Raw genomic sequence first — 22876 nt, 5'->3', positions numbered from 1 at the left:
TCCAGGGAGTCTTCTCTTCTCATGAGGTGGCCAAAGTATTGGAGTCTCAGCTTCAGGATCTGTCCTTCCAGTGAGCACTCAGGGCTGATTTCCTTCAGAATGGATGCGTTTGATCTTCTTGCAGTCCATGGGACTCTCAAGAGTCTCCTCCAGCACCATAATTCAAAAGCATCAATTCTTCAGCGATCAGCCTTCTTTATGGTCCAGCTCTCACTTCCATACATCACTACTGGGAAAACCATAGCTTTAACTATATGGACCTTTGTTGGCAAGGTGATGTCTCTGCTTTTTAAGATGCTGTCTAGTTTGTCATCACTTTTCTCCCAAGAAGCAGGCGTCTTTTAATTTCGTGACTGCTGTCACCTGCTTTTTAGTCCAGATCAAAACTTTGGGGTGTCTGGTGGTGAACCTTCTGTATTACAGTCTTCTTCTTCTGATAGCCTTCTTAAAATATCTAAAGGGCTGTCACATGGAAGATGGAGCAAGTTTGTTTTCTCCTGCTCTGGAGGGTAGGACCAGAGCCAATGGCTTCAAGTTACAAGGAAGGAGATTCTGACTAAACATCAGGAAGAACTTTCTAAAAGTAAGAACTGTTTGATAGGGGAACGGTCTCCCTCGGAAGGTGGTGGACTCTCCTTCCTTTTAAAGCAGAGGTTGGATGGCCATCTGTCATGGATGCTTTAGCTGAGATTCCTGCATTTCAGGGGGCTGGACTCGGTGACCCTTCTCCAAGGAGCTCAAGGTGGTGTACATAGTTATGATCCTATTTTATCCGCCCAACAACCTTGTGAAGTAGGTTGGGGTGAGAGATGGTTCCACTGTAGTTCGACTTTGGAGCAGGTGTGTTTGGCTTCTTTATTCATCTAGTTGTCCACAGTGGTGAAATTATGCAATTTACATAATTTACACAATTAAAATTTTTTATTATTATTATTACATTATCTTGTTGTTAGGTTATTCCGCTTCATTCATCTAAGTGCCAAAGAAACGCAATGCAAGAGGAGGGAGGAGAATCGTGTAATCAATACCGATCGTATTTGCTGGACTTATTTTTGTTCTGGACATGGGACGAATGAATGAAAATGGGCAATTTTTGCTCCTGTTTCTGTTGGAATTATTCGACATCCCTAGCCTCAAGGACAAAAAAAAGTGAATTCTGAATTGCCCGGTTGCTGTTCACACTGGGGCAGTCAGGAGAGGTGGCTTAAAGAGCCCTTTACTAGTTTCTTGGCTTGTAGAGGAGAAAAGTGGCAGTGGCCTAAGGAGTCCTTTGCCCCTGTCTGGGAGCAAGGGGAGTCACAGTTTAAAGATGCCTTTGCTTATCTGTTGGCTTACATTGATAAGCCCTTTCCCAATGTATCAACATCTTTGGAAGAAAGGGGCCAGTGGCTCACAGAGCCCTTTGCCTATATCTTTGTTTGGGTGGGAGAAGGGGAGTAATAGCTTTAAAAGCCCTTTACCTATCTTGCAGCTCCAGTGGCTTAAAGGAGGCGCTGGCTTAAAGAGCCCTTTGTCTTTGCTTGCATGGGTGTCACTTAAAGAGCCCTTTGCCTATGAATTGGTTTACATGGGAGGAAAGGGGACAGAGTGCCAAAGAACCTTTTGCGTCTGTCTCATCTTGTGTCAGAGAAAGAGGGTGGTAGCTTACAGAGCCCTTTGTCTGTGTCTCAATTTGGGGAAAGGAGGGTGGTGACTTAAAGAGCCCTTTACCTGTGTCTCAGCTTTTGTGGGAGAACGATAGTGGTGGTTTAAAGGGTTTTTTGCCTGTATCTTGCAAGAAAGGAGGAGAGTGGCTCCCAGAGCCCTTTGCCTGTGTCTTAGCAAGTGTGGGAGAAATGGGGCAACTGCTGATGCATTTATTTCCTCTAGAGACTTCTGTACTCCGCTTCTGGCAACCTATATGCTTCTCAGAGCCCTTTAACCTCTACGCTGACTTGCATGGGAGTAAGAGGTTGCTTTGATGTGCCCTTGGCATTTTGGCTTGCATGGAATAAGGCAAGCGATGATTTAGGAGCCTCTTTACGATCCAGGGGCCAGGGTTTGGTCCTCAGGCCTTCACAGCAGCCCATCCTTTCTGCTGGATACGAGAAGAGAGGGGCAGTCGATTTGATGCTGAAACAGCGCAGCGGAGCGTCACGGAGGGAGCTGGCTGCCGGATTGCTCCTATGCAGAACCCATAAAGGGAGCTATTAATGGCAGGCTGTGCATGAGGCGCCCCGTGGGTGTGATGGGAACTTTCCAAAGCTGCAGGTAACTAAACAGCCGTTGAGCCAGCCAGCCAACCAGCCAGCTTGTGTCTGTGTGTGTGTGCGCGCGTGTGAGAGAGGCAGGGAGAGGAGGGGGAAAGAAGGAATGTCAGCTCTAGTGGCCCCTTGCTGGGAACATCATGGATTCTGACACATTCCACCCACAGAGGCAGAAGCCAGCAACAAGCTCCCCCCCCCCCCCATATCTCCTCCTCCCTGGGTTTCACGCATCCAATTTACCTGGCTTCCCGGAGCCTCCCTGGGGTGTCAGCTTGCTGCGTAGTTATAGCAGCTGACAGGGGAGGGGCGGGCAGGCAGGCAGGAGACCTGCTTTGGCGCGAGGCAGCAGGCAGCTGTGCCTGGCTGCTGAATGAGCAGCCCCAAGCAGTCGTGATGGAAGTGCCAGCCCATGCCATCACAGGCGAAACAAGCTGGAGAAAAGAGGGCTTGGCGGGGAAGGGGGGTGGGGGAGAGCAGATCTGGGAGATCTGGGCTGGCCCGTTAGGGCAAACGGGACACTGCCCCATCGACGGGTGTGCATAGGGGCTGGCAAGTTTGGCCCCTGCCAAGAGTCCAGACTCAGGGCAGCTCAAAAACCGTTTCTCCATACTGTGGCTCGGAGCCTGTCTGCCCATCCACTTGCACCCTGGGCAGTTCCTCTGCTGTTCTGGGAAGCTGGGTGAGGCAGGGAGATGCATCTGGTCACTGACGTGGGCTGTTGAAGCAGCCTTGCGGGGCTCCCTACCCAGCCAACAAAAAGCAAACTTTTTGAGATTCTGGTCCATGGTCTCTCCTGGCTTTGGAAGTCTGTTTATTTGTACAGTGTCTGGAAGTCTGTTTATTTGTACAGTGGTACCTCAGATTAAGTACTTAATTCGTTCCGGAGGTCCGTTCTTAACCTGAAACTGTTCTTAACCTGAGATACCACTTTAGTTAATGGGGCCTCCTGCTGCTGCCTCGCCACCAGAGCACAATTTCTGTTCTCATCCTGAAGCAAAGTTCTTAACCCAAGGTACTATTTTTGGGTTAGCGGAGTCTGTAACCTGAAGCATATGTAACCTGAAGCATATGTAACCCAAGGTACCACTGTATGCCGCTTTCCAACTAAATTGTGCCCAAAGTGGCTCACAGCACATCAAGTGGGCAAGTATAACAATTCAGTGTATAGGTGCTCAGGTGCGCTGGGTCCCATCCCACATTGGGGGCACCTGACCTGTGTGTGGCGCTATGCACATCGTGCGCATGATGTCACACAGCGTAACAGGCTCCGTTGCACTCTCCTGCAGCTGCGACGAGCCCTGATGGGCCTCTGTGCGCCATGTGACATCACACATGCAACGCCTGGCCAGTAACACACAGTGACAATTTTGTGGCTGCCTCAGCACCTAGGGCCCACCAGAGATGGCGTGTGTGTGTGTGTGTGTGTGTGTGTGTGTTAGAAACAATTAGAAATAATATCATCAATAAATAAATACCCCCAAACCCAAGTTTGTAAAAAACTAAAAATAAACCAACCTAATTTTAGCAGCTTAAAACTAAACAGGAGAGAGAGTCATAGAATTGTAGAGCTGGAAGGGACCCTGAGGGGAATAATAATAATAATAATAATAATAATAATAATAATAATAATAATAATAATTTATTTATACCCCGCCCATCTGGCTGGGTCTCTCCAGCCACTTTGGGCGGCTTCCAACAAAATATTAAAATACAATAGTCTGTTAAACATTAAAAGCTTCCCTAAACAGGGCTGCCTTCAGATGTCTTCTAAAAGTCTGGTAGTTGTTGTTCTCTTTGACATCTGGTGGGAGGGCGTTCCACAGGGCGGGTGCCACCACCGAGAAGGCCCTCTGCCTGGTTCCCTGTAACTTGGCTTCTCACAGCGAGGGAACCGCCAGAAAGCCCTCGGTGCTGGACCTTAGTGTTCGGGCAGAACGATGGGGGTGGAGACGCTCCTTCAGATATACCGGTACTGGACCAAGGCCGTTTAGGGCTTTAAAGGTCAGCACCAACACTTTGAATTGTGCTTGGAAACGTACTGGAAGCCAATGTAGGTCTTTCAAGACCAGTGTTATATGGTCTCGGCGGCCACCGCCAGTCACCAGTCTAGCTCCCGCATTCTGGATTAATTGTAGTTTCCGGGTCACCTTCAAAGGTAGCCCCAACGTAGAGCGTATTGCAGTAGTCCAAGCGGGAGATAACCAGAGCATGCACCACCCTGGCGAGACAGTCCGCAGGCAGGTAGGGTCTCAGCCTGCATACCAGATGGAGCTCATAAACAGCTGCCCTGGACACAGAATTGACCTGCGCCTGTCATCAAGAGACGTAGTAGATGTAGTAAGAATGAATACGATTGCAGGCGCTTGCCCCCTCGCCCAGAAGAACACTTCTGCTTGGCCATCGCACCTTTGCACATCATTTGCAGAGCCCTTTGCAATTTCCCTTTGACCTGCACCTCCATGGTCAGCTGTGAGTTGAAAATGACTCCCAGGCTGCACACCTGGTCCTTCAGAGGCACAGTTACCCCATTCAGGACCAGGGAGTCCTCCACACCTGCCCGCCTCCTGTCCCCCCCAAAAACGGTACTTCTGTCTTGTCAGGATTCAACCTCAATCTGTTAGCCACCATCCATCCTCCAACCTCATCTAGTCCAGCCCCCTGCCCTGGCAGGCAGCCATCCAACCTCTGCTTGAAGGCCTCTGGTGAAGGAGAGTCCCATCGCCTCTTGTGGGAGTACATTCCACTGCTGAACAGCTCTTACCATCAGAAAATTCTTCCTGAAGCTGAGTCGGAATGCCTAACACAGGAATAAAAATAGTGGCGTACAAAATGTCCGGGTCTGGGGGCCTCTCTCTGGGCTGTTCTTGCTTGGCTCTGGCCTCTGTCCTTTCGGCGGGAGGCAGAACGGCAGCCCCCCCCCAATATTTTATTGAAGTTGGCACCACAGGATAGAAGTGCGGCTCTTTTGAAATAGAAAGAAGTCTGGGACAGGTGGATAAAACAGTTTTGCTGGTGTGTGTGAGCGTTCATCACCTGCAGATTATGGAGCTTGGAAGAAGCAGGTGACTTTATGCTGCAGGTGAAGAACCTGCTAGGATGTCCTTTTTCTATATTGCATCTGCCTTCACTCGATAATTCAGCTTCACATTGCAGAAGGAGTAGGGAATCTTAGAACCGGGGGCAGAATGTGGCCCCCAGGCCTCTCTGTCTGGCCCTTGGAAATACCCCCAGGTCTCCTTCAGTGCTCTTGCCAGGCTGGGATGTGCCTTTGAACTCTGATGCCACCAGGAAGGGGAGAAGTGTGTGAGCTCGTGTAGATACTGGTCTGCTGCACTCAGGTAAAAATCTGCATTTGCTGCTCTGCCTACTTTCCCCTCTGGCCCTGCCCTCTACTGGCATGCGGCCCCCAGAAGGTTGCCCTGAAAAAGGTTCACCACCCTTCTGCCACCGCATCTCAGATTTCCCTGAGCGTTGCCCACCTGCTTTAGAGCCAACCTTCACAGCCGTAGGAAAGGCTCAGAAGCTTGCTTTTCAAAAGCCAAGCACTAGCTCAGTCGGTAGAGCATGAGATTCTTAATCTCAAGATTGTGGGTTCGAGCCCCACGTTGGGCAAACGATTCCTGCGTTGCAGGGGGCTGGACTAGATGACCCTCGTGGTACCTTCCATGATTCTATGGAACTCTAGAAGCCTGGCTGTTTTCAACGTTTGTGCGGAAAGACCATTGAGAAGGCCAGCAAAAGCAGGTCTCTGTAGAAGAGTCTGGCATGGCCATGTGATCCCTAGGTTTAATATCTGCTGTGTCCATCCTTCCCAAAATCCCGGAATGTGGTGGGGGGGAGGGAATCCTCTCCGCTTGAGAACAACAGGCAACTAGCTGCCATATCCTGGTCCAAACCACTGGTCCATCTAGCTCAGTGTTGTTGGTCCTTCCTGGCAGTGGGCTCTCCTGGGTTTCGAGCAGAGGATGCTTGTGGACATCCTGTGATAATAATAATACAGTCATAAAGGTAAATGTAAAGGGACCCCTGACCATTAGGTCCAGTCGTGGCCGACTCTGGGCTTGCTGCGCTCATCTTGCTTTATTGGCCGAGGGAGCCGGCGTACAGCTTCCGGGTCATGTGGCCAGCATGACTAAGCCGCTTCTGGCAAACCAGAGCAGCGCACGGAAACGCCATTTACCTTCCCGCCGGAGCAGTACCTATTTATCTGCTTGCATTTTGACATGCTTTCGAACTGCTAGGTTGGCAAGAGCAGGGACCGAGCAACAGGAGCTCACCCCGTTGAGGGGATTCGAACCACTGACCTTCTGATTGGCAAGTCCTAGGCTCTGTGGTTTGACCCACAGCGCCACCCGTGTCCCTCATACCTCAGGTTAAATATGCTTCAGGTTGAGCATTTTCAGGTTACCCTCCGCAGCGACCCGGAAGTAACGGAACGCATTACATCCGGGTTTCGCCACTCGCGCATGTGCAGACACTCAAAATGACATAATGTGCATGCGCGGAAGCAGCAAAACGTGACGCGCGCAGATGCACAGTCACGTGTTATGTTCTACTCAGGATGCAAACGGGGCTCCGGAATGGATCCCGTTCACATCCAGAGGTACCACTGTAATAATTTATTATTTATACCCCGCCCATCTGGCCGGGCCTCCCCAGCCACTCTGGGCAGCTTCCAACAAAATATTAAAATACAGTAATGCATCAAACATTAAAAGTTTCCCTAAACAGGGCTGCCTTCAGATGTCCTCTAAAAGTCTGGTAGTTGTTGTTCTCTTTGACATCTGGTGGGAGGGCGTTCCACAGGGCAGGTGCCACTACCGAGGAGGCCCTCTGCCTGGTTCCCTGTAACTTGGCTTCTTGCAGTGAAGCTGAACACTGGAAGGTTCAGGACAGATAAAAGAAAGCCCTTCATCACACAGTGCATAGTTAACCTGCAGAACTCACACCCACAGGAGGCACTGATGGCTGCCAACGTAGATGACTTTAAAAGAAGCTTGCAGGCAGGGACCGTTTTGCATGTGTCCAACTGATGCATGGTCGCTGACGCACGGATCCTTTTGGACTTGGAAGAGGGCAAAATAGAGGTGGAGGGGCAGGGAGGATTTATGCGCGCTCCACAGGTGGGGGGGCAGGAATGGAACCCCCATGCAAGAGGATTGCTACCTGTAGACAGATTCGTGGAAGAGAAAGCTATTGTTGGCTACTACTACAGTTGGACCTAGTAATGCTTCTGAATACAGTGGTACCTCAGGTTACATACGCTTCAAGTTACATACGCTTCAGGTTACAGACTCCGCTAACCCAGAAATAGTACCTCGGGTTAAGAACTTTGCTTCAGGATGAGAACAGAAATCGTGCGGCAGCGGCGTGGCGGCAGCGGGAGGCCCCATTAGCTAAAGTGGTGCTTCAGGTTAAGAACAGGTTCAGGTTAAGAACGGACCTCCGGAATGAATTAAGTACGTAACCAGAGGTACTACTGTACAGGATACTGTATGGGATCTGTTCCGGAGGCCCATTCGCAACATGAAAAGAGTGCAACCCACAGCAGAGCGTCTGCACATGCACGGGTTGCGATTTGCCGCTTCTGCGCATGCGCGTGATGTCATTTTGCGCTTCTGCACATGCGTGAGCAGCGAAACCCGGAAGTAAGCCTTTCCGGTACTTCCGGGTAGCTGCTGGACGTAACCTGAAAGAATGTAACATGAAGCGGACATAGCATGAGGTATGACTGTACAAGTAGCTGGAAAACATAGGAGGGGAGAGTTGCTCTTGTTTTCGAATCCCACCTGCTGGCTTCCCACAGGCACCTGGTTGTTGATAACAGGATGCTGCGTTAGATGGGCCATTGGCTCAATCCAGCTGTAGGCACTCCTTAGGTTCTTGACTGAACATACCTAAGATTGAATGCAGCAACACATGTGCTCTGCCCTCGACCTTGTGGCTCCTTAAATGCAGGAACCTGGTCCTCTATGGGAACATTGGACAGCCACCGAGTTGCTGAGCAATAGTGCCTCCTCAAACGGTTAGATCCCCCTAACCATTATAATGCATGGAAATGACATAATTTTGAGTGTAGGAAAAGTTAACAGCCGATCTCTTGCACCAAATAATGTAGCCATGGTATTTGGGGGCCAGGGAGCATCACATGGGCTTGTGTTGTGCTTGTGGCAATCTGGCCTAAAGAGGCAGTGTGGTGCAGTGGTTAGAGTGCCGGGCTAGGGCCTGGGAGGCCAGGGTTCAAATCCTGGGTGACCTTGGAAGTCAGCCGCCATCTCTCTCAGCCTAGCCTACCTGACCGGGTTGTTGGTAGGATGGAAATGGAGAGGGGGTTGTGGAGAACCTTGTAGGCTACCTTGAGATGCTTGGAGGACAAGAGGGTTAGAAATAATAATAATAATAATAATAATAATAATAATAATAATAATAATAATAATTATTATTATTATTATTATTATTTATACCCCGCCCATCTGGCTGGGCTTCCCCAGCAACTCTGTAATACATCAAACATTAAAAGCTTCCCTAAACAGGGCTGCCTTCAGCTTCTAAAAGTCAGGTAGTTGTTTATTTCCTTGACATCTGATGGGAGGGTGTTCTACAGGGCGGGTGCCACTACCGAGAAGGCCCTCTGCCTGGTTCCCTGTAACTTGGCTTCTCACAGTGAGGTAACCACCAGAAGGCCCTCGGAGCTGGACCTCAGTGTCTGGGCAGAACGATGGGGGTGGAGACACTCCTTCATGTCTACTGGACTGAGGCTGTTTAGGGCTTTAAAGGTCAACACCAACACTTTGAATTGTGCTCAGATACGTACTGGGAGCCATTGTAGGTCTTTCAAGACCGGTGTTATATGGTCTCGGTGGCCACTCCCTGTCACCAGTCTAGCTGCCGCATTCTGGATTAGTTGTAGTTTTTGGGTCACCTTCAAAGGTAGCCCCACACAGAGCGCATTGCAGTAGTCCAAGCGGGAGATAACCAGAGCATGCACCACTCTGGTGAGACAGTCCACAGGCAGGTAGGGTCTCAGCCTACGTACCAGATGGAGCTGGTAAACAGCTGCCCTGGACACAGATTTGACCTGTGCCTGTCATCAAGAGACGTAGTAGATGTAGTAAGAATGAATAAGATTGCAGGCGCTTGCCCCCTCGCCCGGAGGAACTCTTCTGTTGGCCATCGCACCTTTGCAGAGCCCTTTGCAATTTCAAAAGACGGCTTGGCCCTCTTGATAAACAAAGGGAGGGGGGAGGGGGCTGGCATGCTAATGCACTCCTGCCCCCCCCTCCAGCCCACCCGTCCCGCCACCACCATCCCCCCTCCCCTCCCTCTGGGAAAGGCCTTTGCGGATATAAGCAAACCTTGATTAAAAGCGGACTGACAGCCAGCGGCAGGCGTTGGAGCAGCCGCCACGGCAGCTCTTCAAGTCTAAAGGGAGCCAGTCCCCCCTCTGCCTCCACTCTCAGATGTCCCTGATCCTTTAATCAATCACAGCCGAGGAAGGGAAGAGCAAACACGGAGCCCACGCGGTGGAGGGAGAGAGGTATATGCCCGCATTCATTGCCACTGCTGCAAAGCAGAAGCAGAGGCGATAAGAGGGAGGGGCCCACATTCCCCTGTAAGAAGCAGCTGGGTGGGTGGGGAAGGCTGTGGTCAGGCATCGTGCCAACCGGGGGGGCGCTTCCCTTCCCCCGCCCATCCAGTTCTCTGCACACCTTGGGCGCATCTGCACCGTGCGCATCAAAAGCACAATCAGTGCGCCTTTCGGGCACGTGGCTTTCCCCAGAGGATTCTGGGAGCTGTCGTTCGTTCAGGGCACTGGGAAATTTCGGCTCCGCGAGGGGGAAGCGGCAGCTCCCAAGGTTATTTAGGGAAGTCGCGTGATTTAAAGGTGTGTTGTACATCCTTGGGGGGGGGAGCAGCCACCGCTTGACAACCTGCGTACAACGTGACTCTGGTCTGGTGATCTCTCACGCAGCCTGCTGTGTTAGAATTGGGAAGCACAAGTGCAATTCTGCGATCGAAGTGCAGGTGCAGAATCGCTGGTCAGGTGCGGAATGGGCCAGCCCACCTGCCAAGGTAGCCATGGAGGTACCTGGAAAAAGCGTTGGGGTGTTTCTCAGAGAGTCTGGGTGTCCACAGTTGACGTGGGGTGGGTGTTTCCGGGTGCCACATAGCTCCTTGTCTCTTCCCTAAAAGAGAAGCGTAAGATTTTCAGAGCAAAACCATCAAAGGTTTTGTGAGTGGTCCCAGGAAGTGAAAGCCTGCCTTGGCAACTAGCGTTATGTTCCAGCAAGTTGCATGCCTGGTCAACTAACAATCTTGCCCTTCCCCTTGTCATCAGGTTTGCTGTTTACTCCTTTCCCCACCTCCCATAATAGGTTCATTTGCAAAGTACTGTATAACCATATCTATCTATCTATATCATCTATCATCTATCTATCTATCTATCTATCTATCTATCTATCTATCTATCTATCATCTATCTATCTATCTATCTATCTATCTATCATCTATCTATCTATCTATCTATCATCTATCTATCTATCTATCTATCTATCTATCATCATCTATCTATCTATCATCTATCTATCTATCTATCTATCTATCTATCTATCTAATCTATCTATCTATCTATCTATCTATCATCATCTATCTATCTATCTATCTATCTATCTATCTATCTATATCATCTATCTATATCTATATCTATCTATCTATCTATCTATCCATCCATCTTGTACAACTGTTCTAAGGATCAGGAAGAATGAACTGGTGATATCCCAGGCACTAGCCAATGGGCACCTTCCATCCTTCCTCAGTTCAAACTGACCACACTGCAAATTTGCAGAATCCGTTTTTCAGAGCTTGCTCGCTCTGGGAGGGAGAGAATGCCAAAAGAATGCTTTCAAACTAGCCCCACTTGCTTTAAAAATGCTATGTCTTATCTTCACCCTGTAGAATGTTTTCCTATCTGAGGGTTCGCTCATCTTTTTGAACCTGTGGGCACATTTGAAAGCCAGAGGAACTGTTGTGGGCTAAATATGCTTGCCCCAAACTTATCCCTCCCCAGTGGCAAACCCCCCTTGCAATTGCTCCCATGCTGTGAATTTAGAGTTGGGGGAAAAACCTTCTATTACCTAATTCCATTCCTGATTTCAGAGGAGTAATAGGACCCCAAGGGTGATAGGAAAGGCCTTTGTGGGCACCTGTGGGCACCAAGTTGGTGACCCATGACCTATCTTATTCTTATTGTTTTTTGTCCAAGGAATTGAAGCACGGTGGATTTGATTTACCGTATTTTTCGCCCTATAAGATGCACTTTTCCCCCTCCAAAAATGAAGGGAAAATGTGTGTGCGTCTTATGGGGCGAACGCAGGCTCCTTGGCTTCAGCGATAGCAACGCAAAGCTTCCGAAGCCTGCGCTCCGGAGGCTTTGCGTTGCTTCCGCTGAAGCCAGGAGAGTCTGCTCTTTGAGGCTGGCGGTGGGGAAAGCAGCGCTTCCCCCATGGCCAGCCCCAGAGATTGGGGGGCAGCAGGAAGGCGAGCGACGCCTTCCCGCTACTCTCCAACCCGGCTTGGAGGCTGGCGGTGGGGGAAAGCAGCGCCTCCTCCATCGCCAGCCCCAGAGATTGGGGGGCAGCGGGAAGGCGTGCGACGCCTTCCCGCTACTCTCCAACCCTCCTGTGGGCTTTTGCGGGAGATGGGGGAATTCCCCCACCTCCTGCAAAAGCAGGCAAAAGCCTCGCGCTCTTTAAAGGGGCTCCGCGGCTTCTGCTGGCTTTTCTAGGAGGTGGGGCAATTCCCCCACCTAGTAGAAAAGCCCATAGGAGCCGCGCAGCCTTTAAAGAGCGCGCCGCTCTTGGGGGCTTTTCCCCGAGGAGGGAGAAGGGACTGACTGGCCGAGTCCGTCCCTTCTCCCTCCTGTGGGCTTTTGCGGGAGATGGGGGAATTCCCCCACCTCCCGCAAAAGCCGCGCGCTCTTTAAAGGGGCTCCTCGGCTTCTGCTGGCTTTTCTAGGAGGTGGGGGAATTCCCCCACCTCGTAGAAAAGCCCGCAGGAGCCGCGCACCCTTTGAAGAGTGCGCTGCTCTTGGGGGCTTTTCCCCGAGGAGGGAGAAGGGACTGACTGGCCGTTTCAGTCCCTTCTCCCTCCTGGTCGAAAAGCCCGTAGGAGTCGCGCACGGCTCCTGTAGGCTTTTGCGGGAGGTGGGGGAATTTCGCCACCTCCCGCAAAAGCAGGGAGAAGGTCTTGGAGTAGCGCACAGGCTGCGTGCAGCCTGTCCACTGCTCCCAGAGCTGCGGGGGGGAAATCATATTTTTTTCCTTGATTTCCCCCCCTGAAAACTAGGTGCGTCCTATGGGCCGGTGCGTCCAATAGGGCGAAAAATACGGTAAATCACTAGTCGGTAAGACTTGATCTAAATCTTTTTTTTACAGAAAGATTCATTCTTACTGGTATAATCCTAATATTTACAACCAGAGGAAGGTCTTATTTTTGGAATAAGAAATTTTCAGAGTAGTTTTTACAGTTATATCAAAAATTACTGATTTGGTTATACTATTAGAAATACATAGATAATTCTGAAATTATTGTGAGGTTTAATATGTTAATTGTTTATATTTGAACAATTTTTCTGCTGAACTTTATTGGAAGGAGAAAAATAATCATTTCCTTAAACAATTTATTTAACTAAAGCAATAAGATTATAGCATATGTATCCATGTTTGTTAACTGATGTGGTTAAACAATTAAAAAAAAAAACTTAAGAGTTTTAGCACACATGAGAAACTTAAAACAAATCCTTATTTCCTGATGATTAGTCTTTGGACTATAATGTAACTTAAACAGAAAACTACCTTTAGAAAGATTTTTCCTCCCAAAGTGTTTTATTTTAAAAATCTGGTTTAAATAAAAAAAACCTGATTTAAAAAAAAACCTGATTTAAAAAAAAACCTTTTAAAAAAACATTGATTTTTATCCACCCTGAATTGAAGTAGCCAGAATCATCACTTTGTGGGGATGGATGAAGTCGGAGTAAATTCTGGTGCTTCAGATGAGAGTGGTGGGTTTGCATGGGGGAAACCCAGCTTCAAGCACCCCAAGTAGCTGACTGGGTTGGTTGTGAGTCAGCCACAATATCTTGGCCAAACCTATCTCACTGGGTTGTTGTGGGAATGAAGCGAGATATGCACATACAGCGCTCAACTCCTTGCAGGAAGGCAAAAGTCTCTCGCTGTGTGCAGACACGTTTGTAAGGGGACTGTATCACCAAACATCACAGCTGCCTTCAGTAAGGTAAAGGTAAATGTAAAGGGACCCCTGACCATTAGGTCCAGTCGCGGACAACTCTGGGGTTGCGGCGCTCATCTCGCTTTATTGGCCGAGGGAGCCGGCATACAGCTTCCGGGTCATGTGGCCAGCATGACTAAGCCGCTTCTGGCCAACCAGAGCAGCGCACGGAAACACCGTTTACCTTCCCGCCGAAGCGGTACCTGTTGATCTACTTGCACTTTGACGTGCTTTCGAACTGCTAGGTTGGCAGGAGCAGGCACCGAACAACGGGCGCTCACCCCGTCGAGGGGATTCGAACCACCAACCTTCTAATCGGCAAGTCCTAGGCTCTATGGTTTAACCCACAGCGCCACCCGCATCCTCTTCGGCTTGGTAGACAAGCCTTATTTACTCGCATTGCAGATTCCTGAGTGTCTGCTGTTGGGTTGCTATAATAGATATTTATTTTTTTAAGAAAAGAAGGGGGGAGTTTTATTTTGACATGGTCTTCATTCAGCCTGCTAGTCTGGTTGGGCAACTTTGAGGAAACCAGCCAGAGGAGGCCAGGGGGGAGTGTACACAGATCATGTTGGAGGCCCTACTGCTGGCCCCAGGGAGGGAAGGGGGGAGATCAAGAAACAGTGGCAGGATTGGGCTCCCTCCCAGATGAGGCAAAGGTCAAAGTGGCTGTTGAGCAGCCAAAAGACCTACAAAAGGAAGGAAAGAGCCAGGCAGGCAATGTGTCCGCAGGGAAATTGTCCAGAAATAGTGGACACCCAGAGAAGCTGGATGTTGGGAGATTCTGGACAGATATAGAAGAAATTAATTCTTCACTCAGAGTTAAACTATGGAACTCCCTGCCTCAGTAGGCAGGGCTGGCCACCAACTTGGGCAGCTTTAAAAGAGGACTGGACAAATTCAGGGAGGAGAGGGCCATCAGTGGCTACTATACATCATGGCTATGATCTGGCATTTCCAGGGAAATATTCCCTGCCTAAAATCCTGGCAATCTGCTGCCAGTCAGTGTAGACCACACTAAGCTAGGTGAAAAGGGGGTCTTAACGTTTCAGCACAGGCTGCTAGAACTGTCATTCTTAACAGGTTCTGCTCCCTCACCAGGATCTCCGATAGTTACATCTTGAAGCGGGAAGCCATCTGTAGTGTCAAACAATGCGTGCGCATGGGCACATAGGGGCCGTGCAGTGCGCAACCTGCCACTTCACACATCCGGCGGCTGCTCTGAGGCATGTTCTGAACTGTCAGCGACCTATTTTAGGATTCCTTCCCCCCCCCCCACAACACCTCTCCCTTGTATATGTTTCACCAAACGAGCTTTAAATGGGTGGGGGGAAGGAAGGCAGTTTCAGGATCAAAGGAAATTGCCTTCTACTGATTCAGACTGTTGGCTCCATCTAGCCCAAACTTGGGTCTCCAGCTGTTGTAAGGACTACAACTCCCATCATCCTTAGCTAGCAGGACCAGTGGTCAGGGATGATGGGAGTGGTAGTCCAAAAACAGCTGGGGACCCAAGCTTGGGAAACCCTGGTCTACACTGACTCTCCAGTTTTTCATAGAGGAGATTCCCAGCCCTACTAGAGACCCCAGGGATTGAAACTAGGACCTTCTGCAATCAAAGCAGATGTCCTACCACTGAGCTTTGGTCTTCCCCAAAAGCTTGGACCTTAATTTTAGGACCATCAGAAGCTGCCTTATCCCCAAGTGGCACCACTGGTTTATCTAGCTCAGTATTATCTACACTGAATGGCAGTGACTCTCCAACTATCCCACCTTCTACCTGGAGATGCCAGAGTTTGAATCTGGGGCCCTTGGCAAACCAAGCAGATGCTCTTTCACTGAGCCACAGGTGTCTTGTGAGCAGAAAGGAGGTCAGGAAGTGATCCTGGGCAGGAGAGTTGTGCTGTTTCAAGCATGCCCCTGTTTTGGTCTACAAAGAGCTAGCAATTCGTTTTTGCTTTTAAATTATGTTTTATTAAATTTTCAAAAGTTTAACATAAGCACTTCAATACATAGTCATTTTAAATTTTGTTTTGTTGACATCCCATCCCCCTTTTCCATGGTGTTTTTATTTCTCCCTCTCTGGTACACCTTATCTTCTATCTCTAATAACATAAAACAATACTGTATAGTGGTACCTTGCTTCTCGAACTTAATCCGTTCTGTGAGTCTGTTCGACTCCCGAAACCATTCGAAAACCAAGCTGTGGCTTCTGATTGGCTGCAGGAGTTTCCTGCACTCAATCAGAAGCTGTGTAAGCTGCGTCGTATGTTCAGCTTCCGAAAAATGTTCGCAAAACGGAACACTCACTTCCGGGTTTGCGGCATTTGGAAGCTGATTTGTTTGGGAGCCAAGCCGTTGGGGTACCAAGGTACCACTGTAGTCTCTAATTCCTTCTGTTGCTCATAGTTCGAATCCTGATCGCAAGTTTCATCAGTTTTGCCAATGCAACATACTCAATCACCTTGGTTGTCCATTCTCCTTTGGTGGGAACTTCTTCTTCTGAGCTGGCGATTCTTTGGGTTTCTGGCCTTCTGAGTTGCCCCCCTTCCCATTCCCCCGCCCCTTCCATTTGTAGGATGTCAAAGCAGGGCTGGGACATCTTTGCAAATGAATTTCTCATTAGATCATCCATCTTCCCCAAGACTGACAGGGTGCCCTGCAAATGGAGCTGCTGTCAAGAACTGGCGTTCTCTGCAGATTAGAGTTTAGAAAGCCTGCTGTGGGGGTGTTTTGGTTGCTGATCACCCTCCGTGTGGGGGACAGATGGCCAGGTCAAATGATACTCTTTATCAGATTTAATAGCAGTTGCTGAAGGGGTGGTGGGCAGGACAGCAGGGGAGGGCAGGAGTTCAGTCACATGCTTGGAATGCAGAAGGTACCATGTGGAGTCCACAAAATCTCCAGGTAGGACTGGGACTCCAGGTGGACTCCTTGCAAAATGTTGGAGAGCTGTTGCCAGGTATTGAACTCGGCTAGTCTGGCTCAACAGCAGGAATGGGTGGGTTCGTTTCTCTCAGTTTCTCGTTTTAAGTGTACACCATTTCTACATACAACTCTGACTTTTTTGTGGGGCGGGGAACCCCGTCTGAACATTCTTGCAGCCTTTTCTGTGCATTTTTCCTGTTGAATTCATTTCCGTACACATTTTCACATGTGCAGTTATGCAAGCAAGTTCCCCCTCACAGAATGCATTTATACTGTCGGTTCAATGAGATATGCAATTATTTGCATGCATTCTATGTGCATGGTTGCCGAACTACACCTATCACAAAATTCAGAAAGTGCAAATTTCAAAGGAGAGCTGTGTTTCAGTTTGCGGGTTGGGGCAAGAAGTGCAAATTTTTAAAGTTCGTGTGAAGATGTGAACCAAGCCCATTTCTTCTCCATCCCTAAAGGCAGCTTCCTATGTTCCTGTTTAATTTAGTCCTCTTACTCAGCACCTTGAATCCTGAGGACTAGAATCTTACTTTTTAGAGAGGGCAGCAAAGGTTCAAATCTGGCATCTGCCAATCAGTGCTTACAAAATTAAGTTACGTGCCTGCCTATGTTGCTTTCATTCTCTGCTTGCAGGCTTTTCAGAGATTGTGGGATGATGGATTAGGTGGAACCATATATCTATATCTATAGCTATCTTTGGGAGGGTAGTTTCTATAGATGTAGTTAGCCATGTTAACCCCAAATGGAGCCTCAATGTTCAGGAGAAGTCTACCAGATACCCAAGACAGACTATTGCAATTGTGCCCAGCTTCGGAGCTTCCTGGAGGCATCTGTTTGGCTTTTGTGGGATGCTAAACCAAGTGGGACTTGGTCTGATGTAGCAGGTTCCTTCTTATATTCAAGTTTGTAGGCCTCATCATTCTCACAACCAGCAGGTCAGCTGACCAGCTGCAGACCAATGCTCCATCGGGGAAAACAATCCCCTGCACATAGAAAGCTAGGTATTAACAAGAGGGGTTCCCAAGAAACTAGCTTTCTGCATACACAAGCTTCATTTACTCTCCCAGCCAAGGAATCTTCTTTGCCATTGCCTTTTAGAATCATGTTAATGTCTAGTCTGAGATTTGAGCATCTTCTGTGGAGATCTGCCTTTCTCTGTTATGCTTGTTTCAGGTTGTGTGTTGCAAAGGGAGAGTTGAATGACAGGGAAGAAGGCTTTCAGGTTTTGCCAACAGTCGTAAAAATAAATCTGGCCCTGATTCTGCGACACTGCAAGGAGCCTGGTATTATGATGCAGAATCCAAGCTTTTGTTGTTGTTTTTAAAAGAGTAATTCCTAATCCTCATTGTTGCGAAAGGAAGGTTGGAACTTTGTGGGCAGCATCTATCAAAGACTCGGGGCAGATTACAAGTGTACACCTAAATATATAAAATATGTGAGTGTGAGTAGATAGGCACATAGACAGACAGACAGATAGAGTGCTTGTATGTATGAGATCAACTTCATAGCCAATATAGAGAGGGTGCCCAGAATGGTCTGTAAAGCCACACCCTATGGAGAAAGGTTGAAGTAGCTGGGTATGTTTAGCCTAGAGAGGGGAGGATTAAGAGAGGGGAGAATTAAGAAGGAGACACAATAGCTGCCTTCAGGTATCTGGAGGTCTACCAAGCAGATGATGGAACAGACTTCTCCATTCCTCTGGAGGGGAGACTTAGAATCAATGGGTGGAAATGCACTCTAGTCAATGACGGAAATCGATTCATTCATTCATTCAATGGGTGGAAATTTTAGGGAAGCAGATTCCAACTACACATTAGGATAGACTTCCTGACCGTTAAAGCTTCATTCACTTGGAAGGATTTAAGCAGAGCCTAGGCAGCAATCCGTCCCAGGGATGCTGTCATATCAACTCTGTAATTCACTGGCCAGACAGAATTGGCTCCAGATTCGCATTGAGTCTAAATGCCCTGCTTCTGCCCAGCTAACACAGACAGGGGTTCTTATTTATAAGGAAGAAAGAGATCTCTCAGGCTCAGCAGCAGATGCAAAGCTCAGGAGTCATGATTTAGGAGCTGAGTAACAAAGTAAGAAGTTCAGAATTGGGCTCCAAGTCCTCATGAAAATTCATCAGTATTTTTTGTGCAAATTTCGCTTAAAATACACATTTCCGTGTGAAATTTTGCCTATCACAGGTGCGATTTTGCAAAGCAACGTCCCCTTAATATAAAAGATTTTTTGCATGCTATTCTCAGCAGCATATGCACTTTAATGCAAAAAGTTGCTATAGTGCACTCATTTCTGTGCTTCCTCCTTGACCGCTGAGGGTCTTCTGGCAGTTCCCTCACTGCGAGAAGTGAGATTACAGGGAACCAGTGGCAGTGGCACCCTCCCTGTGGAACACCCTCCCTTCAGATGTCAAGGACATAAAGAACTGCCCAACTTTTAGAAGACATCTGAAGGCAGACCTGTATTGAGAGGTTTTTAATGTTTGACTTTTTTTATATTTTAGATTTTGCTAGAAGCCTCCCAGAGTGGCTGGGGAATCCCAGCCAGATGGGCGGGGTATGAATAATAAAATTACTATTATTATTATTATTATTATTGGCTGAAGAACTATAGTGCAAAATTTGGAGCCGTGGAAATTTCAGAGGACGGCTGTGTTCTGTGAATAGCTTTGCCGAGTGTGATTTAGAAAGGTTGGCCTTTAGATGGAAACTGAAACCCGTCCCTAACCAGGCACCATCCATTGCACCGTACGGTTTCCAGGGGCACAGGAGCATTGCCAGGAAGTCTTTGCATTGAGCATTTCCTGAAAAACAGCAGCATTTGCCTTTGTGGCGTCCATGGTTAGCATTCGCCTCCATTTCCCTGCTAAGCCCAGCCCGCTCTGCAGGCTGGCACCTGGTGTGCCATTAGCCCTGCCACATGCACCAAAATCCTCTGATTAATTGGCAGAGAGGCGGCTCTGCTCCTGCTAAAGCTGCCTGGGAGCCATGAAGGAAACAAAGGAGGCCGGAAAGGGATTCCCCACATGGAACTCAACCCTCCCAAGGCATCGCACCAGCAACAGTCCAGTCACGCTGTGGCAGGGATATTAATTGCAAGGTGCATTTGCACAATGACGCCTTGGGTTGCTCAGTGACACAGCGGCCCTTTTCGGACATTATTGCATTCGTGTGGGTGGGCTGAATTGCATAGCAGGCTCGATCTCCAGGGTTACGTGCGCACCAGATCACTTAAGCACCCCCCCCCATCTGGTCTGCAAAAATCCTGGGAGCTCTAGTTTCTTAAGGGTGCTGGGAATTGTAGGTCCAAGAAGGGTCCACTGCAGTTAGCAAAATTCTTTGGTGCTTCAATTCTGCTTTAAGGGCCCAGTATGTACGCGGGTGGTGCTGTGGGTTAAACCATAGAACCTAGTGCTTGCCAATCAGAAGGTTGGCGGTTCGAATCCCCGCGAAGGGGTGAGCTCCTATTGCTCGGTCCCTGCTCCTGCCAACCTAGCAGTTCGAAAGCACGTCAAAGTGCAATTAGATAAATAGGTACCACTCCGGCAGGAAGGTAAACGGTGTTTCCGTGTGCTGCTCTGGTTCGCCAGAAGCGGCTTAGTCATGCTGGCCACATGACCCGGAAGCTGTACGGCTCCCTCAGCCAATAAAGCGAGATGAGCGCCGCAACCCCAGAGTCGTCCATGACTGGACCTAATGGTCAGGGGTCCCTTTACCTTTACTATGTATGCAGCACGCGAGTTGTAATACAAGGGGGGTCACCAACACAGCGCCCATGGGCACGCTGGTTCCATCAGACCTTTTCCTTGGCTCCTGCCAAGGCCCCCTGGCCCTGCCTTTTTATTTTTAATTTGGCGTTTTGGGGGCTTTGAGGTAGGGGTGTTTGGTTGGAAGATTGCTTGGGGTGGGACATTCTCGCCTGCTGGAAGCCACAGATGGGGAGAGGGGTCTTGTGCTCAGATCCTGTTTGTGGGCTTCCCCAAAGAGACATCTGTTTGGCCACTGGGAGAAGAGGATGCTGGACCAGATGGGCCCTCGGCCTGATCCAGCACACTCTTCTTATGTTCTTGCAGTCTCCTCTCGGGGATAAATAAATGAGGCACTTTAATTCCTTTGCATGGGCTGCCTGCGCCTCCTCCCACCTCCTCTCTTAGGATCCTCCACCGATTTATTTGAAAAGTGGTGGGAGGGGATGCGTGGGGGGGTTGGACTTGATGGCCTTTGGGATCCCTTCCAGCTCCACAGTTCTACGATAACAGCTGCAAGAGTGACAACGGCCGCAGTCAGTGGAGGCTGGTGCATTAGGGCGAATGGGGCCCTGCCCCACCAACCTCAGCCAGCCCCCACCTTCTTATGGGCCAGTGGGTGGCCTTGCATTCCAGCTTCCTCCTCCTCTTCCTTAATCTCTGGGTTGCCTTTGTAGAGCTCCCCAGGGAGGAGGATGGGAGCAGAAGCATAATGAGTCGGCGCCACCTGCCACCGGCTCTGGCACCACCTACTGTTCAACCTCCCTGCTTTCTTCTCCACCAACTGCAATGGGTGCACAGGAGCCAACTCCTAGGGGCTGAGGTCTCTCCGCCTCTCCCCCAATTTTTTTTTTGAGGGAGCCAGGCTTCCATAAAGCTGATGGGCATTGCCATTCTAATGGTGTGCTGCATATTGGCATCTACACCCCCCCAAAAAATTACTTTATTCCAGTTGGCACCCATTCAAGTGCCCTGGTGGTGAGGCTGCTGCTGTGGGCACTCTGTGAGACAGGGGTGCCAACTTGAATAAAATATGGGGGGTGGGGAAGCAGGTAAGCTCTGCCCCACATAATTTATCACATGATATGGTGCACAAACACCATTTGAATGGCAATGTCCGTCAACTTGGGGCACACGAGCCCCCTCAAATATTTTATTTGGGGGCTGAAGGAACCTTGGCTCCTATGCTGTGAGACAATCACTGTGAGCATCGCTCTATGGGGAGGACACCTGCTTTTTGAAAATGAGGGAGCGTCTCCACCCCCATCGTTCTGCCCGGACACTGAGGTGCAGCTCCGAGGGCCTTCTGGCAGTTCCCTCACTGCGAGAAAACAAGTTACAAGGAACCAGGCAGAGGGCCTTCTCAGTGGTGGCACCCACCCTGTGGAATGCCCTCCCACCAGACATCAAAGAGAACAACAACTACCAAGCTTTTAGAAGACATCTGAAGAGGGAAGATTTAATGTTTAACAGACCACTGTATTTTAATATTTTGTTGGAAGCTGCCCAGAGTGGCTGGGGAAACCCAGCCAGATGGGCGGGGTATAAATAATAAATTATTATTATTAACGGGAGCAAGGGAAGGCATTGCAAAGGCCATATGTATTGTACTTAATGAGTGACTCAGCAAAAAGGAGCCATCTGACTGCTTGTGTGTAGACTTGGGCCCATATGCATCTAAGTGTCCCAAACCAGGGTGAAGAGGTGCGCCTTCCGCATTCACCAAAATCTGTATAGTAAAGGTGCCAGACACATCGCTGAGGGGAGGGAGTTAAACAACTTAGGGGCCACCCCAGAGAAGGCCATGTCCTGGGCTTCTGAGCTTCCTCTGGCATCCTCTGAACTTCTGAGGGTGGTGCCTCGTTCTCCCTTTAGAATATAAGAAGAGGCTGCTGGATCAGGCCAATGGCCCATCTAGTCCAGCATCCTGTTCTCACAGTAGCCAACCAGGTGCCCCAAGGGGAAACCTGCAAGCAGGATTTGAACACAAGAGGAAGTCTTCCCTCCTGTGGTTTCCAGCAACTGGTATTCAGAAGCATTGACGCCTCTTAGCCACCATGGCTAGTAGCCACCAATAGTGCTCTCCTCCATGAATTCATTTAATCCTCTTTTAAAGGCATCCGAGTTGCAACTTGAGGGCAGTGGGGCTGATCTTTCTTCCCTGGGTGGTTGCGAGGGTTGCCAGATAATGCAACTCATCGTATAAATAACCCTGTTTGTTCCTTCAAAATCCAGCAGAAAGGGAGCCCCCTGCTTTGATGGCACCAGAGTGGGGGGGGGGAGAGGATGAATGTTCTTGGCAGTGCAAAAGGGGGTGCTAGCTGCTGTTATTCCATTAGGCTGCATCTTGGGGAAGGGGGGTGGGGGGGACACTAGGATAAGGCAGTCTGAAAACGCAAAACGCCAAAGAATCTGAAACTGCGCATGCACACAAAAAAGGGATGACAAATGGAAATGAGGGGACGTTAAGGGAGGGCGTCGCGCGAGCGTTAATTGAATTGGAGATGACAGCCAGGAGCAGCCAAATAATCAAGTGGGTTTGCGGCATCCCGTCCCCAGCCGTACCGAAGGCCATTAGCAATGGATCTCTTTTTTTGCAGAATATTCCTCCTCATTAATGCAAAAGGAGCATTTATCACTTGTGGGCAAAGATTCC

General features: G+C 49.2%; 1 protein-coding gene and 1 non-coding gene across 3 annotated transcripts in view; both read left to right on the top strand.

The window, feature by feature from the left end:
- RAI1 (retinoic acid induced 1) overlaps positions 1 to 22876 on the top strand; it is a 220479-nt gene that overhangs the window by 116665 nt on the left and 80938 nt on the right. The gene's annotated exons all lie outside the window — the stretch shown is intronic.
- TRNAK-CUU (transfer RNA lysine (anticodon CUU)) lies at positions 5784 to 5858 on the top strand. The gene has a single exon. It is a non-coding gene; the product is annotated as a tRNA-Lys (tRNA).

The sequence above is a fragment of the Podarcis raffonei genome, chromosome 14 (genome assembly GCF_027172205.1).
Source record: "Podarcis raffonei isolate rPodRaf1 chromosome 14, rPodRaf1.pri, whole genome shotgun sequence".
NCBI lineage: Eukaryota > Metazoa > Chordata > Lepidosauria > Squamata > Lacertidae > Podarcis > Podarcis raffonei.
The sequence above is the reverse complement of the archived record's forward strand: the minus strand, read 5'-3'. Positions and strand labels throughout refer to the sequence as shown.